The following is a 12,729-nucleotide window of genomic DNA, read 5'->3' as shown; positions in this document are numbered from 1 at the left end:
CACTACGGTAACAGGTGCATCCTACGAAAATGTTTTGAAGAACAAATTCCTTCCTGCACTGCAACAAAAACGTCCGGGAAGGGCTGCACGTGTGTTGTTTCACCAAGACAACGCACCCACACATCGAGCTAACGTTACGCAACAGTTTCTTCGTGATAACAACTTTGAAGTGATTCCTCATGCTCCCTACTCACCTGACCTGGCTCCTAGTGACTTTTGGCTTTTTCCAACAATGAAAGACACTCTCCGTGGCCGCACATTCACCAGCCGTGCTGCTATTGCCTCAGCGATTTTCCAGTGGTCAAAACAGACTCCTAAAGAAGCCTTCGCCGCTGCCATGGAATCATGGCGTCAGCGTTGTGAAAAATGTGTACGTCTGCAGGGCGATTACGTCGAGAAGTAACGCCAGTTTCATCGATTTCGGGTGAGTAGTTAATTAGAAAAAAAATCGGAGGCCTTAGAACTTGAATGCACCTCGTAAGTCCCATAATGCTCAGAGCTACTTGAACCATTACTGGAAATTGTCGCCGCCTTTGATGACAAAAGAAAACGCTTTCTTTGAGTCTGCTGTCCGTTTAGCTCCACGTTCGTTGTGTGTTCTGCAGCAACGTTTTTAAAGTTTTTGCCCTCGTAGCTGCGACGTACCGTTCTCTGTAAAAATCGGTCTTAGTTTCCACATTGGTATATTCATTTTCCATAACATCCCGTAATGCGAACAACGATTTGTACATATCAGTATTTTTCTTGTTGGCGATACTGCTCATAGAAGGCTCAATATTTCTCACGTAGTGGTATACATTTCAAAAGCTTTTGATATGCTAAAGAGTATTCCGCAACTTCCGAACCCGACATTGAGCATCCAGAAGAACTGGGCGATAATGTTTTCCGTATAGGGATGGCTGTATACAGGGTGTTACAAAAAGGTACGGCCAAACTTTCAGGAAACATTACTCACATACAAAGAAAGAAAATATGTTATGTGGACATGTGTCCGGAAACGCTTACTTTCCATGTTAGAGCTCATTTTATTACTTCTCTTCAAATCACATTAATCAAGGAATGGAAACACACAGCAACAGAACGTACCAGCGTAACTTCAAACACTTTGTTACAGGAAATGTTCAAAATGTCCTCCGTTAGCGAGGATACATGCATCCACCCTCCGTCGCATGGAATCCCTGATGCGCTGATGCAGCCCTGGAGAATGGCGTATTGTATCACAGCCGTCCACAATACGAGCACGAAGAGTCTCTACATTTGGTACCGGGGTTGCGTAGACAGGAGCTTTCAAATGCCCCCATAAATGAAAGTCAAGAGGGTTGAGGTCAGGAGAGCGTGGAGGCCATGGAATTGGTCCGCCTCTACCAATCCATCGGCCACCAAATCTGTTGTTGAGAAGCGTACGAACACCTCGATTGAAATGTGCAGGAGCTCCATCGTGCCTGAACCACATGTTGTGTCGTACTTGTAAAGGCACATATTCTAGCAGCACAGGTAGAGTATCCCGTATGAAATCATGATAACGTGCTCCATTGGGCGTAGGTGGAAGAACATGGGGCCCAATCAAGACATCACCAACAATGCCTGCCCAAACGTTGATGACGTGATTGCACAATTGCGTGCGGATTCTCGTCAGCCCACACATGTTGATTGTGAAAATTTACAATTTGATCACGTTGGAATGAAGCCTCATCCGTAAAGAGAACATTTACACTGAAATGAGGATTGACACAATGTTGGATGAACCATTCGCAGAAGTGTACACGTGGAAGCCAATCAGTTGCTGATAGTGCCTGCACACGCTGTACATGGTACGGAAACAACTGGTTCTCCCGTAGCACTCTCCATAGTGACGCGGTCAACGTTACCTTGTACAGCAGCAGCTTCTCTGACGCTGACATTAAGGTTATCGTCAACTGCACGAAGAATTGCCCCGTCCATTGCAGGTGCCCTCGTCGTTCTAGGTCTTCCTCAGTCGCGAGTCATAGGCTGGAATGTTCCGTGCTCCCTAAGACGCCGATCAATTGCTTCGAACGTCTTCCTGTCGGGACACCTTCGTTCTGGAAATTTGTCTCCATACAAACGTACCGCGCCACGGCTATTGCCCCGTGCTAAAAAATGGTTGAAATGGCTCTGAGCACTATGGGACTTGATATCTATGGTCATCAGTCCCCTAGAACTTAGAACTACTTAAACCTAACTAACCTAAGGACATCACACAACACCCAGTCATCACGAGGCAGAGAAAATCCCTGACCCCGCCGGGAATCGAACCCGGGAACCTGGGCGTGGGAAGCGAGAACGCTACCGCACGACCACGAGCTGAGGACTCCCCCGTGCTAATCCATACATCAAATGGGCATCTGCCAGCTCCGCATTTGTAAACATTGCACTGACTGCAAAACCACGTTCGTGATGAACACTAACCTGTTGACGCTACGTACTGATGTGCTTGATGCTAGTACTGTGGAGCAATGAGTAGCATGTCAACACAAGCACCGAAATCAACATTACCTTCCTTCAATTGGGCCAACTGGCGGTGAATCAAGGAAGTACAGTACATACTGACGAAACTAAAATGAGCTGTAACATGGAAATTAAGCGTTTCCGGACACATGTCCACATAATATATTTTCTTTATTTGTTTGTGAGGAATGTTTCCTGAAAGATTGGCCGTATCTTTCTGTAACACCCTGTATATTGGCGTAACGTCCGTGGCTTCGCACCCCGTCCCTCTGGTGAGGACGGTGACTGTGACAGGCGGGCTACATTTAGTCCAGTAGGCCCCGCGCGTGTCTCGCGTACTGCAGCGGCGCGGCTGGCTTTCGCTTTCCCCGTTGTCTCCGCGCGCCGCGCCGCTATGCGATGCGTTGTGCAAGTCTGGCGCCGCGCCGCGCCGTGCCGTGCGAAAGCACCGCCGCCTCCGTGGGACGACGCCATGGGACGGCTGGTGGGATGGGAGTCGACACGCAGGCGACCACCTGTTGCTGGCGGGCAGGGCGCTTTCCCGCTAACCCATTCTCCCCCCAGCACCACTTCTTTTTGGTCGCGGGCCGCGCGCAGTGGCCGCGTTGTTTGTGGCGCCATGTCACGGTTTGCGCGGCCCCTCCCACCTGAGGTTCGAGTCCTCCCTCAGACGTGTGTGTATGTTGTTAGTATAAGTTAGTTTAAGCAGAGTGTAAGTGTGGGGACCGTTGACCTCAGCAGTTTGCTCCCTTCGGAATTCACACACATTTGAACATTTTGGTCGCGTAAACACCCAGATATCGATTCTCGAAATACTGGTTAGACTGCGGGCTTTTAGTTCCCACAATCGATATTACCTCTATGTAAACGCTCTGCCGCGGTTTGAGTCGTGACGGGGTTGGCAGTTTACTACGTGTTTTTAAAATATCTGTTAATATGGACGAAGTCATACGCTGTGGCGTCAGGAAATAATGGTAGTACTGTGCGCACTTAATTTAGGACGAATACTTTTTTTTCTTCCAGGTCGAAAGAGATAGATGAATTCAGACACATAAGGGGCGTTCAAAATGAAACGAGCCGGAGGCATAATTGGAGAAACTAGTAGCTGTATATTAGAAGTATTGACCCTGGCTGTTGATACACTTGTCCCACTGCGACACAAGGCGGTGAATGGCTGTCTCATAAAATTCCCGGGGCTTCGTTGTTAACCAGTTCCGCACGTACAGCTGGACGTCGTCGTCCGAGGTGAATCTTTTGCCCCTCAGAGCATTTTTGAGGGGGACCCTTCTGATTCACTTCCTGCAGCACGGGACAACAGTGTTACTCGCAAACCTTGATCACGCTTCGCCAAGCGATCAAATCAAAACGACCAGGCAATCTCACCCTTGGGGTCATTCTGCTCCACGACAATGCAAAGCCTCATACGGCCAATACAGCGCCGAACTCCTGCAGAAATTCAAATGAGAGGTTCTCGGCCACTCACCATACAGTCTGGACCTCTCTCCCTGTGATTACGCCATTTTTGTTCCCATTACAAAGGCTCTGAGGGGCAAAGGATTCACCTCTGACGAAAACGTCCAGCTGTACGTGCGGAACTGGTTAACATCGCAGCCCCGGGAGTTTTATGAGACAGCCTGTCATCGCCTTGTGTCACAGTGGGACAAGTGTCTCAACAGCCAGAGTCAATACTTCTAACATACAGGTACAGGTTTGTGTAATTGTGCCTCCGGCTTATATCTTTTTGAGCGCTTCTTATATTCGCTGAATAAGCAAATTCGGACTAATTGGCAGCAGCAGCATCATATGCTTTCAGTTCTTCTCTGAAAGCTACTAGAAAGTGTGTCACAGACGCCACTTAGCATTGTACCACCTGTAATCGTTTCTTCCCGATCCACCCGCTTTTCAGCTATTCGAAGAAAGATATCTTAATCACCTCTGTCTGTGCTGTAATTAATCAAATCTTATTTTTTAATAAAGACAGCAACCGGCCACTTTACGTGAATAATTATTTGTGCCACTTCGCGTTTCGGCGTTTCACCCATCTTCAGTTGGCGTAATACGTATTTGAATCTTCAGTAAGTACATCGTTGAAACAGAGATGGCAAGTAGGATGCTGCAGATTGCTTTCTGAAGGATGGACGAAAGCACGAAACGCGTGTTGGCACAAATGAAAATACAAGAAAATTTAACAACCAGCAAAACGGATAAATTATTATTGTAATGTTATCCTCGTAATCACTACAGGAGCGACGATAATTTTATCTTGGAATTCTTCCATCAACCCTTGTCTGCATACAAAACAATGTTGCAATTGTGGGTCCGTCTTGATGTAAAACTCTTTTGTTTCGTATTTATTTCCGCAAACCAGTTTCAGCGAACAGCAAGGTGGCGTGATATTTTGGAGAATGAACGAAGTGTGTATAAAATAGCTGCAAGTCGTGTAACAAACATACAGTGACATGATGTAAGCCGAGGTAAACAGCAACAGAAAAACATCGAAAATATGCCGCAAACAGCGACAGTTTTAAAACCATGCTGTGAAGTAGTGTGGGGCGGCGGGTGGAGATGTTGGCATAGATGTGTTCCTTTTATTATTTATTTAATGCTGTTGTTTGCCTTTCTCAACACTGGCGCTCTAACTACAATATTGGCAACCAGAAAGTGATTAGCAAAACGTGAAGCCTGTAATTAGAATTCCTAGTGCCCACTTCATCTGAGAAATAGCTCTGAGGAATTAGGAGATCGTCTGGGATTCATAATCAAAAACCATTCTCTCTAAAATGTTCACTATATTCTGAAAGTCACAGACCAAAAGAATCCACACTATCCAACTACCAGAGCAGTTCAGAGTCTAATGCGCTGATGCAACTATAACTGTTCAAATTAAATGTTTAAGTGAATGCTCGCGATAATTTGGTGATAATGTTCATCAAACGCCACGCTAAATAATGGTAGAATGTCTGTCCCGCGACGGCACGTGAAAATACGACATTCGCAAACTGAAGATAGATCATTAAAGTCATTCCAGAATTAACACTTCACTCGCAAATGATTTCATGGTTACGCGTATCCCGAGTAACTTATTACGGCATCCGAGACTGTTTATAGCAATGATACCGACGCGACGCGGCTCTCGGTAGAGGTGGTGCGCTAATCAGCGGCTGGAGAGAACTGGGGCCTTTTTCTCTCGCGTAGCTTTCTTATATATAAAGCCGCGGTGCGGACGGCTAAGGGAATGCCTGATCAAATCCGCTCTCCCGACTAGCCTCTGGGCTAGTAATGCACCACTTAAAGTTATCGAATAAATCATTGCTTCCTTTGCTGATGGCCGATGAAGCTCTCAATTTAAATGTGCAATCAGCACACAGGTAAGTAATCATAATAAAAGTCTGACGTGCCTAAGTCAAATATTTTGGGCGAGAGAATTAATTTAATTACACTACACGCAGTAGACGAGCTCTGAACTTGCCCTTTGGAGATACGCTATCGCTATAGTTTTATAGTTATTCAGTTGAAACTTCTCACATTTTTATGCTTATAGCGGATCTCCCTTCTACTTAAATTTAAACATCCTAGCCTTATTTATTCGCCTACTTAATCTATCTTGCTTCCTTAATTTATAAGACAAAAACCAGAAAATCATGAATTTCAACTAAAATTTTAATTTGTGAGATCCAGAATACTGTTTCTACTAAATTATTATGAAAAAGGAATCTAAATATAAATTTTTAAGTTTCTAGCTCTTTTCACACTGGACTCGCATTCGGGAGGACGACGGTTCAATCCCGTCTCCGGTCATCCTGATTTAGGTTTTCCGCAATTTCCCTAAATCGCTTCAGGCAAATGCCGGGATGGTTCCTTTGAAAGGGCACGGCCGATTTCCTTCCCCATCCTTCCCTCACCCGAGCTTGCGCTCCGTCTCTAATGACCTCGTTGTCGACGGGACGTTAAACACTAATCTCCTCCTCCTCCTCCTCTAGCTCTTTTCTGTTGCGCCAATGATTTTTACAGAAAAACGTCCAAATTTCGAAAATGGTTAAAGTTATTGAACTGATATTCAACACATATTGATTTAGTATTACTCCTGACATGCTAGAAACGTTTCAGGTAATTTACTTGGTTTTTAAAGTATTGCGCAACATTTATGACGTCAGAGCTAGTTACAGCGGACTAGGCTGGCACACAATGGAAAGGCTGATGTGAATTTTATACGGCGTGAGTAGGCTGCTTCCCTACAACAGTATGTAACAAAGCACCACTAATGATGGCGATATTAGTCGCTCAAACTAGTTTGAGGAATAGATAAATAACAAAAGTGTTTTGCATCGAGACGGACCCACAATTCCCATACTAAAGGAATAATATGAATATCCGTAGATTCTTCACTTAACACTGCTTTCTCGAACTTAGTAAGTAGACCGGATACTTGGCGTCTATCTTAAAGTGAGAGACAGTTGAGGTATTTCCTTAAAAAGTGCGCGTTACTAGGAACCTGTTTACTTGTTTTTTCCAACTGCTCCTATTATGCAGAATGGGGGTATACAACACTGTCCCGCTAGTGATCACTTCGCACTGCTTTCAACAACATGCGCGAACTAAGCGGATCTAATAAAGTCGTTTCGGGGAACTTTTTTAAACATCTGCACTGAAACAATTACCAGTTCCTCCTCAGGAGCTCACTAATATCCGTAAGGAAATGGTACTGTCCCTGTATTAAAAATGTCGCATTTGCCCGTGCTGATTACCCTGGGTCAGCTTATTTGCGGACAGTGTTGGCGCAAAACCGAGTTTTGACTGCGCTAGCGAAATCGCTTCTGACTGAACATGTAAACACAGCAGCGAAAATCGGTTTTCAATATTAAACTTTCGCCTTCAGCAAGTCGTCATACGTGAAGGTGCTGTCGCTGCTATGCGTATTCGTAATGCGAAATAACGAGTGAGGCAAGCGTCCGATGTTGAGCACACATTGTAATCGTATGCTTTTGCCGGCCACCTGCCTCAGCAGCTGTAGCTTCAGAGCATGTAAATGCGCTGATTATGCTGTTGCAACAGGGGGAGATTCCAACTGGCCAGCTGTACAGCGGGAGACACGCGATTAGGGACTGCGATGCGTGCGAGGTTGTGCTGAATGCTTTAGTAGAGGAGAGTCGTAAGGACAACCTCTCACGTCTTTTAATAACTAACAGACTACCAAATTCTCGCATCAGTTAAGGTAGAGAAGTCGGTCAGTGAGTATAAGCCTGTTAAAGGATCAATGACTGCATGTGTTACAAGGAGCTTTACGAAAGGCAGGAAAACATTTTTACCTTGCAAGAATGATAGGACACAGTTTCCATATCTCTGAGGTCGACATGAAACATTTATCCCTACGAATGAATATGTGGAAACGACGACGACGACGATGAGAATTCCACACACGAAAGAATGGTGTTAAAATGGTGTTTTACCTACACACTCTATTTTTCCACGTAATCTCCATCCCGTTCTGTGGCCTCCTTCCAGCGCGATACGAGGGCGAGTATACCCTGTCGGCACCAATTCCTGTCCTGGTGGTGCTTCACTGTGTGAACTTCCTTTGCTGATTGACAGATGCAGCGCCAACAGCCGAGTCGTAATGCGTCTCTCCTCACGAATGACAACATCAGTTCGCTGCAACATATCAGGTGTGACAGTCATGGACGGTCTCCTCGACCGCAGCAAATCACGGAGCTCCGCCGAACCGCCTTCTGATGACCTCACCCTCCGTGCCCAGCGACTAACTGTACTTCTGTCGACAGCAGATGCTCCATAGACCTTTGCAAGCGTTTGTAACTATTCCCCACAGTTTTTCTCTGCAGTGAGAAATTCAATGACGGCACACTGCTTGTAACGAACATCACTTGCAGACGCCATTTTGAAACTATCCTGCAGCTACGGTATCTGTTGGAGGTGACAGAAACTTGGCGCGCTCACTCAGGAGACTTCAAATAATCCATACGTAACGTTTCGTATTCCTAGCGTTGTTTCCGGTTGAGAAAAAAAATCCGGTGCATTACTTTCTGGGCAACCCTCGTATGTAGAAGGTATCACAAGTAACGGCAAAGCGAAAGTCAGTCGTCTTTGAATTCATCTATCGAATCCCCCCTGCAGGCCTTAGGGTTAAAATAGGCCCGAGGTATTCCTGCCTGTCGTAAGAGACGACTAAAAGGAGCCTCACACCTTTTGGCCTTTATGTGACGGTCCTCTGTAGGGTTTGACCTCCATTTTCAAAATTTTCCCGAAGAGCGAGCCAATTTGGGAAGGGCGCCTTAATGGTGCATCATATCCATCGTGCATTGAGCCCATTTTATCGTCGTGGCATTGCAGTCCCGCTAATCCTCTATCTTTTGAGCGAGGACACCTTCCTGAGTGTGTTTTCCTCCACCCACTATGCAGTGTCGTTTTCTGTGCCGACTAGGACCATGGCAGTCTTTGCACATTATGTACAGCACGGTAGCCAGTCCATTTTGGTGGGGCCACCATCTACCCTGATAGTTGTAGCCCCCTGACAACACAAGGATCGCTCTGATGATCTCTGCGCCGTTAACTCGCCACGTATGCCAAGGAGTAGATGCCTGTAACCCTGGGGCATCGGGGCTCCCGGCAGTGGCCATCCTGCCAGTTGGCCTTTGTTGCGGCTGGGTGGCGTCCGTGAGGAGGGCCCCTGGTCGGAGTGGGTGGCATCAGGGCGGATGACGCGCAATGAAATGTACCACGCCATCACTTGCTGATGATCAAACACCAACAGTTTCTAAGCATTCCAAGTCTCAGTACAATGCAAGGAAGTATGATCCTAAATCGTTCCCCTCCCTGGCCACCCACTGGGAGTAACGCCAGGCTTTGGATGGCAGTGAACCTTATTCACCCCAGTATCTCGTATGTACAAGAGGTGATGGGGACTCTATTGTCTCGATGAAGCCTCAGTTTTTTGTAGAGCATTTAGTGGATAAGTTTGGGGAGGTGGAGGGCTTGTCCAAAATGTGGTCAGGGTCAGTCTTGATAAAAACGATATACTCTGCCCACTCACGGGCATTACTCGCTTGTGACAAGTTGGTGAATGTTTGTTACCATCACGCCTCTTAAGAGCTTAAACATGGTCCACAGTATTATATTCCACAGGGACTTTCTTTTTCAGTATGACGACGAGTTGCATGCCAACTTGAGCGATGAGTTCATTTTTTCTGGTATGTCCATCGGGCTCTAAGGGATAATCAGGTTGCCACCAGTGCCTTCATCTTGGCCTTCGAGGGTGACACATTAACCGAGAACGTCGAGATGAGGGTCTACCGCTGTGATGTCAAGCCATATATCCCTCCCCCCATGGTAGTGCTTTAAGTGCTGAAAGTTCGGCCATATGTCTTCCCGCTGCACTTCCAGCATCACATGTCGAGATTGTGGACGTCCATCCCATTCCATGTGCCACGCCTCCCATCTGTTTGAGTGCTTGCATCCTGTGGCTATGATCTCCTCTTATGCCGCCGCTACGAGAACAGTTATCGCCCCCATCAGTTCCTCGAATTCCTGTTGTCTCTCGGAAATGGGAAAACACCTGCCCCCTTCATGGTGGGGGGCACTTCCTGTACCACCTACGTCGGGGGTCACTGCCCCCCCCCCCCAACCATTGGGGACACAGGCCGCACTTCTCAGCCAGAGAAGCGTAAGTCTTCTTTGTATTCTCTCGCTAAGAACGTGTCCATTGGGTCACTCCTTTCCCAGGTTTCTGTTACTGTGAAAGATGACACCTGCCAGTGGCTGAAGTGCCCAGAAGCAGCTGGTTGTATGGCTTCACGATCATCCTCGGTCCTAGAGTGAATCAGTGAAGCCCTCCTAGTCAGAGAAACCCGAGGATCAGCGAGAGAAATCCAGAAAGAAGGGAATTGCTGTGGCAACCATACCACCACTGCCTACAAGCTCTGTGTCTGAGGATGAGGTGAAGATTATGGCGTCTACTGGGGACCTAGATGTCGCCAGGCCCTCAGACACAAAGGATATAGCCTCTTCAGGAAATAAATCGGTGGCTGCAAGTGACCCTGAGGCGTAGACTACCTCATTGAGTGATTCATGCCTTCCCAGTCTCACGATCACGTCATCCTCCAGTGGAATTGCAGCGGTTTTTTCCACCACCTGGCTGAGCTATGGCATCTGCTTTCTTCATTGCCCTCCAGGAAACCTGGTTTCTGGCAGTGTGGTCTCCTGCCCTACGCGGCTACAAGAGATATTACAAGAAATTTAGCGAATATAATAGTGTCAGGTGGAGTTTGCGTTTATGTCCTCAACTCGGTATGTAGTGAACCTGTTCCACCTTCAAACTCCTCTTGACGCTGTGGCTGTCAGGATACAGATGGCACAGGAAATAACTGTCTGCAACGTATATCTCTCCCTGAAAGTATTGGCTGCACTGATCGATCAACTTCCAAACCCTTTCCTACTTTTGGGAGATAGTAATAACGCCCATAAACCCTTGTGGGATAGCACCATGTTTACTGGCCGAGGCAGAGATGTCGAAAATTTACAGTCCCAACTCGACCTCTGCCTCTTAAATATTGGATCCGCCACACATTTCAAGGTGGCTCATTATAGTTGCTCTACCATTGATTTATCAGTTGGCAGCCCAAGATTCGTCACATCTATCCATTGGAGAGCACATGACAACCTGCATGGTAGTGACCACTTCCCCATATTCCTGTCACTTACCCGGCGTCATGTCCACGGACACCTACCCATATGGGCTTTAAACAAGGCAGACTGGGTAGCCTTCACCTCTGCTGTCACCGTCGAATCTCCCCCACGTGGTGCCATCGATGTTGTGATTGAGCAGGTCACTACAACGATAATTTCTGCCGCGGAAAACGCAGTTCCACGTTTTTTAGGGTGCCCCAGCTAAAGACAGTCCCTTGGTGGTCGCAGAAAGTCGCTGAGGCAATTACAGAGCGTCGGCGAGATCTACAGAGACATAAGCGGACCCTTCCCTAGAGCACCTAATAGCGCTTAGCGGCACCGTGCCCGCGTTCGCCTGCTTACAAAACGACGGAAACAGGCGTGTTGGGAGAGGTACGTGTCGACCATTGGGTGCCATACCTCACCTTCCCAAGTCTGGCCGATGACCAGACGTCGTTTTAGGTAGCCAGACACCAACACGTGTCCCTGGCGTTAATATCAATGGCGTGTTCTGTACCGACGCAAACTCAATTGTCGAGCACTTTGCTGAGAACTATGCTCGAGCCTCTGCGTCGGAGAACTACCCCACAGCCTTTCGCACCCTCAAACGGCGGATGGAGAGGAAAGTCCTCTTCACTACAAGCCACAGTGAACCCTATAACGCCCCAATTGCCCCTACACAGCTCCTGGGCCTGATCGGATACAGTCAGATGATTAAACATCTCTCGTCTGACTACAAGTGACATCTTCTTGTAATCTTCAACCGGATCTGGTGCGATGGCGTCCTTCCATCGCAGTGGGAGAGCACCATCATTCTGGGGCTAAAACCCTATGAAAATCCTCTTGATGTGGATAGCTAACGGCCCATCAGCCTTACCAACATTCTCTGTAAGCTACTGGAACGTATGGGGTGTCGGTGGTTGTTAGGTCCTGGAGTCACGTAGCCTACTGGCTCCACGTAGGGCGGCTTTCGCCAGGGTAGCTCTACCACTGATAATCTTGGGTCCCTCGAGTCTGCCATCCAAACAGCGTTTTCCACACGCCAACATCTGACTGCCATCTTTGTTTACTTACGTATAGCATACAACACGACTAGGGGACATCATATCCTTGCCACATTGTATGAGTGGGGTCTCCTGGGCCCGCTCCCAATTTTTATCCAAAACTTCCTGTCGCACTGTACTTCCTGTATCCATGTTGGTGCCTCCCATAGTTCCCCCCCCCCATACTCAGGAGAATGGCGTTCCGCACGGTTCTGTATTGAGTGTGTGTCTATTTTTAGTGGCCATTAATGGCGTACCAGCAGCTGTCGGGCCCCAAGTCTCACCTTCTCTGTATGCAGATGACTTCTGCATTTGGCACTGCCCCTCCAGTACTGGTGTTACTGAGCGGCGCGTACAGAGAGCCATTCACAAGGCAGTCACGGATTCTAGCCCACGGCTTCCAGTTTTCAGGCGCTAAGTGATGTGTCATTCACTTCTGTCGGCCTCGTACCGTTCATCTGGAACCTGAACTTTATCTTAATGACGGTCCACTCAGTGTAGTGGAGACATATTGATTTTTAGGACTGGTTTTCGACGCCTGATT

The 12,729-nt window shown here is 47.4% G+C and overlaps 1 long non-coding RNA gene across 1 annotated transcript in view; it reads left to right on the top strand.

Moving 5' to 3' along the window:
* Nucleotides 1-12,729, top strand: part of LOC126175149 (uncharacterized) — a 408,165-nt gene that overhangs the window by 77,282 nt on the left and 318,154 nt on the right. The gene's annotated exons all lie outside the window — the stretch shown is intronic.

The sequence above is a fragment of the Schistocerca cancellata genome, chromosome 3 (assembly GCF_023864275.1).
Source record: "Schistocerca cancellata isolate TAMUIC-IGC-003103 chromosome 3, iqSchCanc2.1, whole genome shotgun sequence".
NCBI classification, from domain to species: domain Eukaryota; kingdom Metazoa; phylum Arthropoda; class Insecta; order Orthoptera; family Acrididae; genus Schistocerca; species Schistocerca cancellata.
Note: the sequence above shows the minus strand (reverse complement) of the source record. Positions and strands in the feature narration are given on the sequence as shown.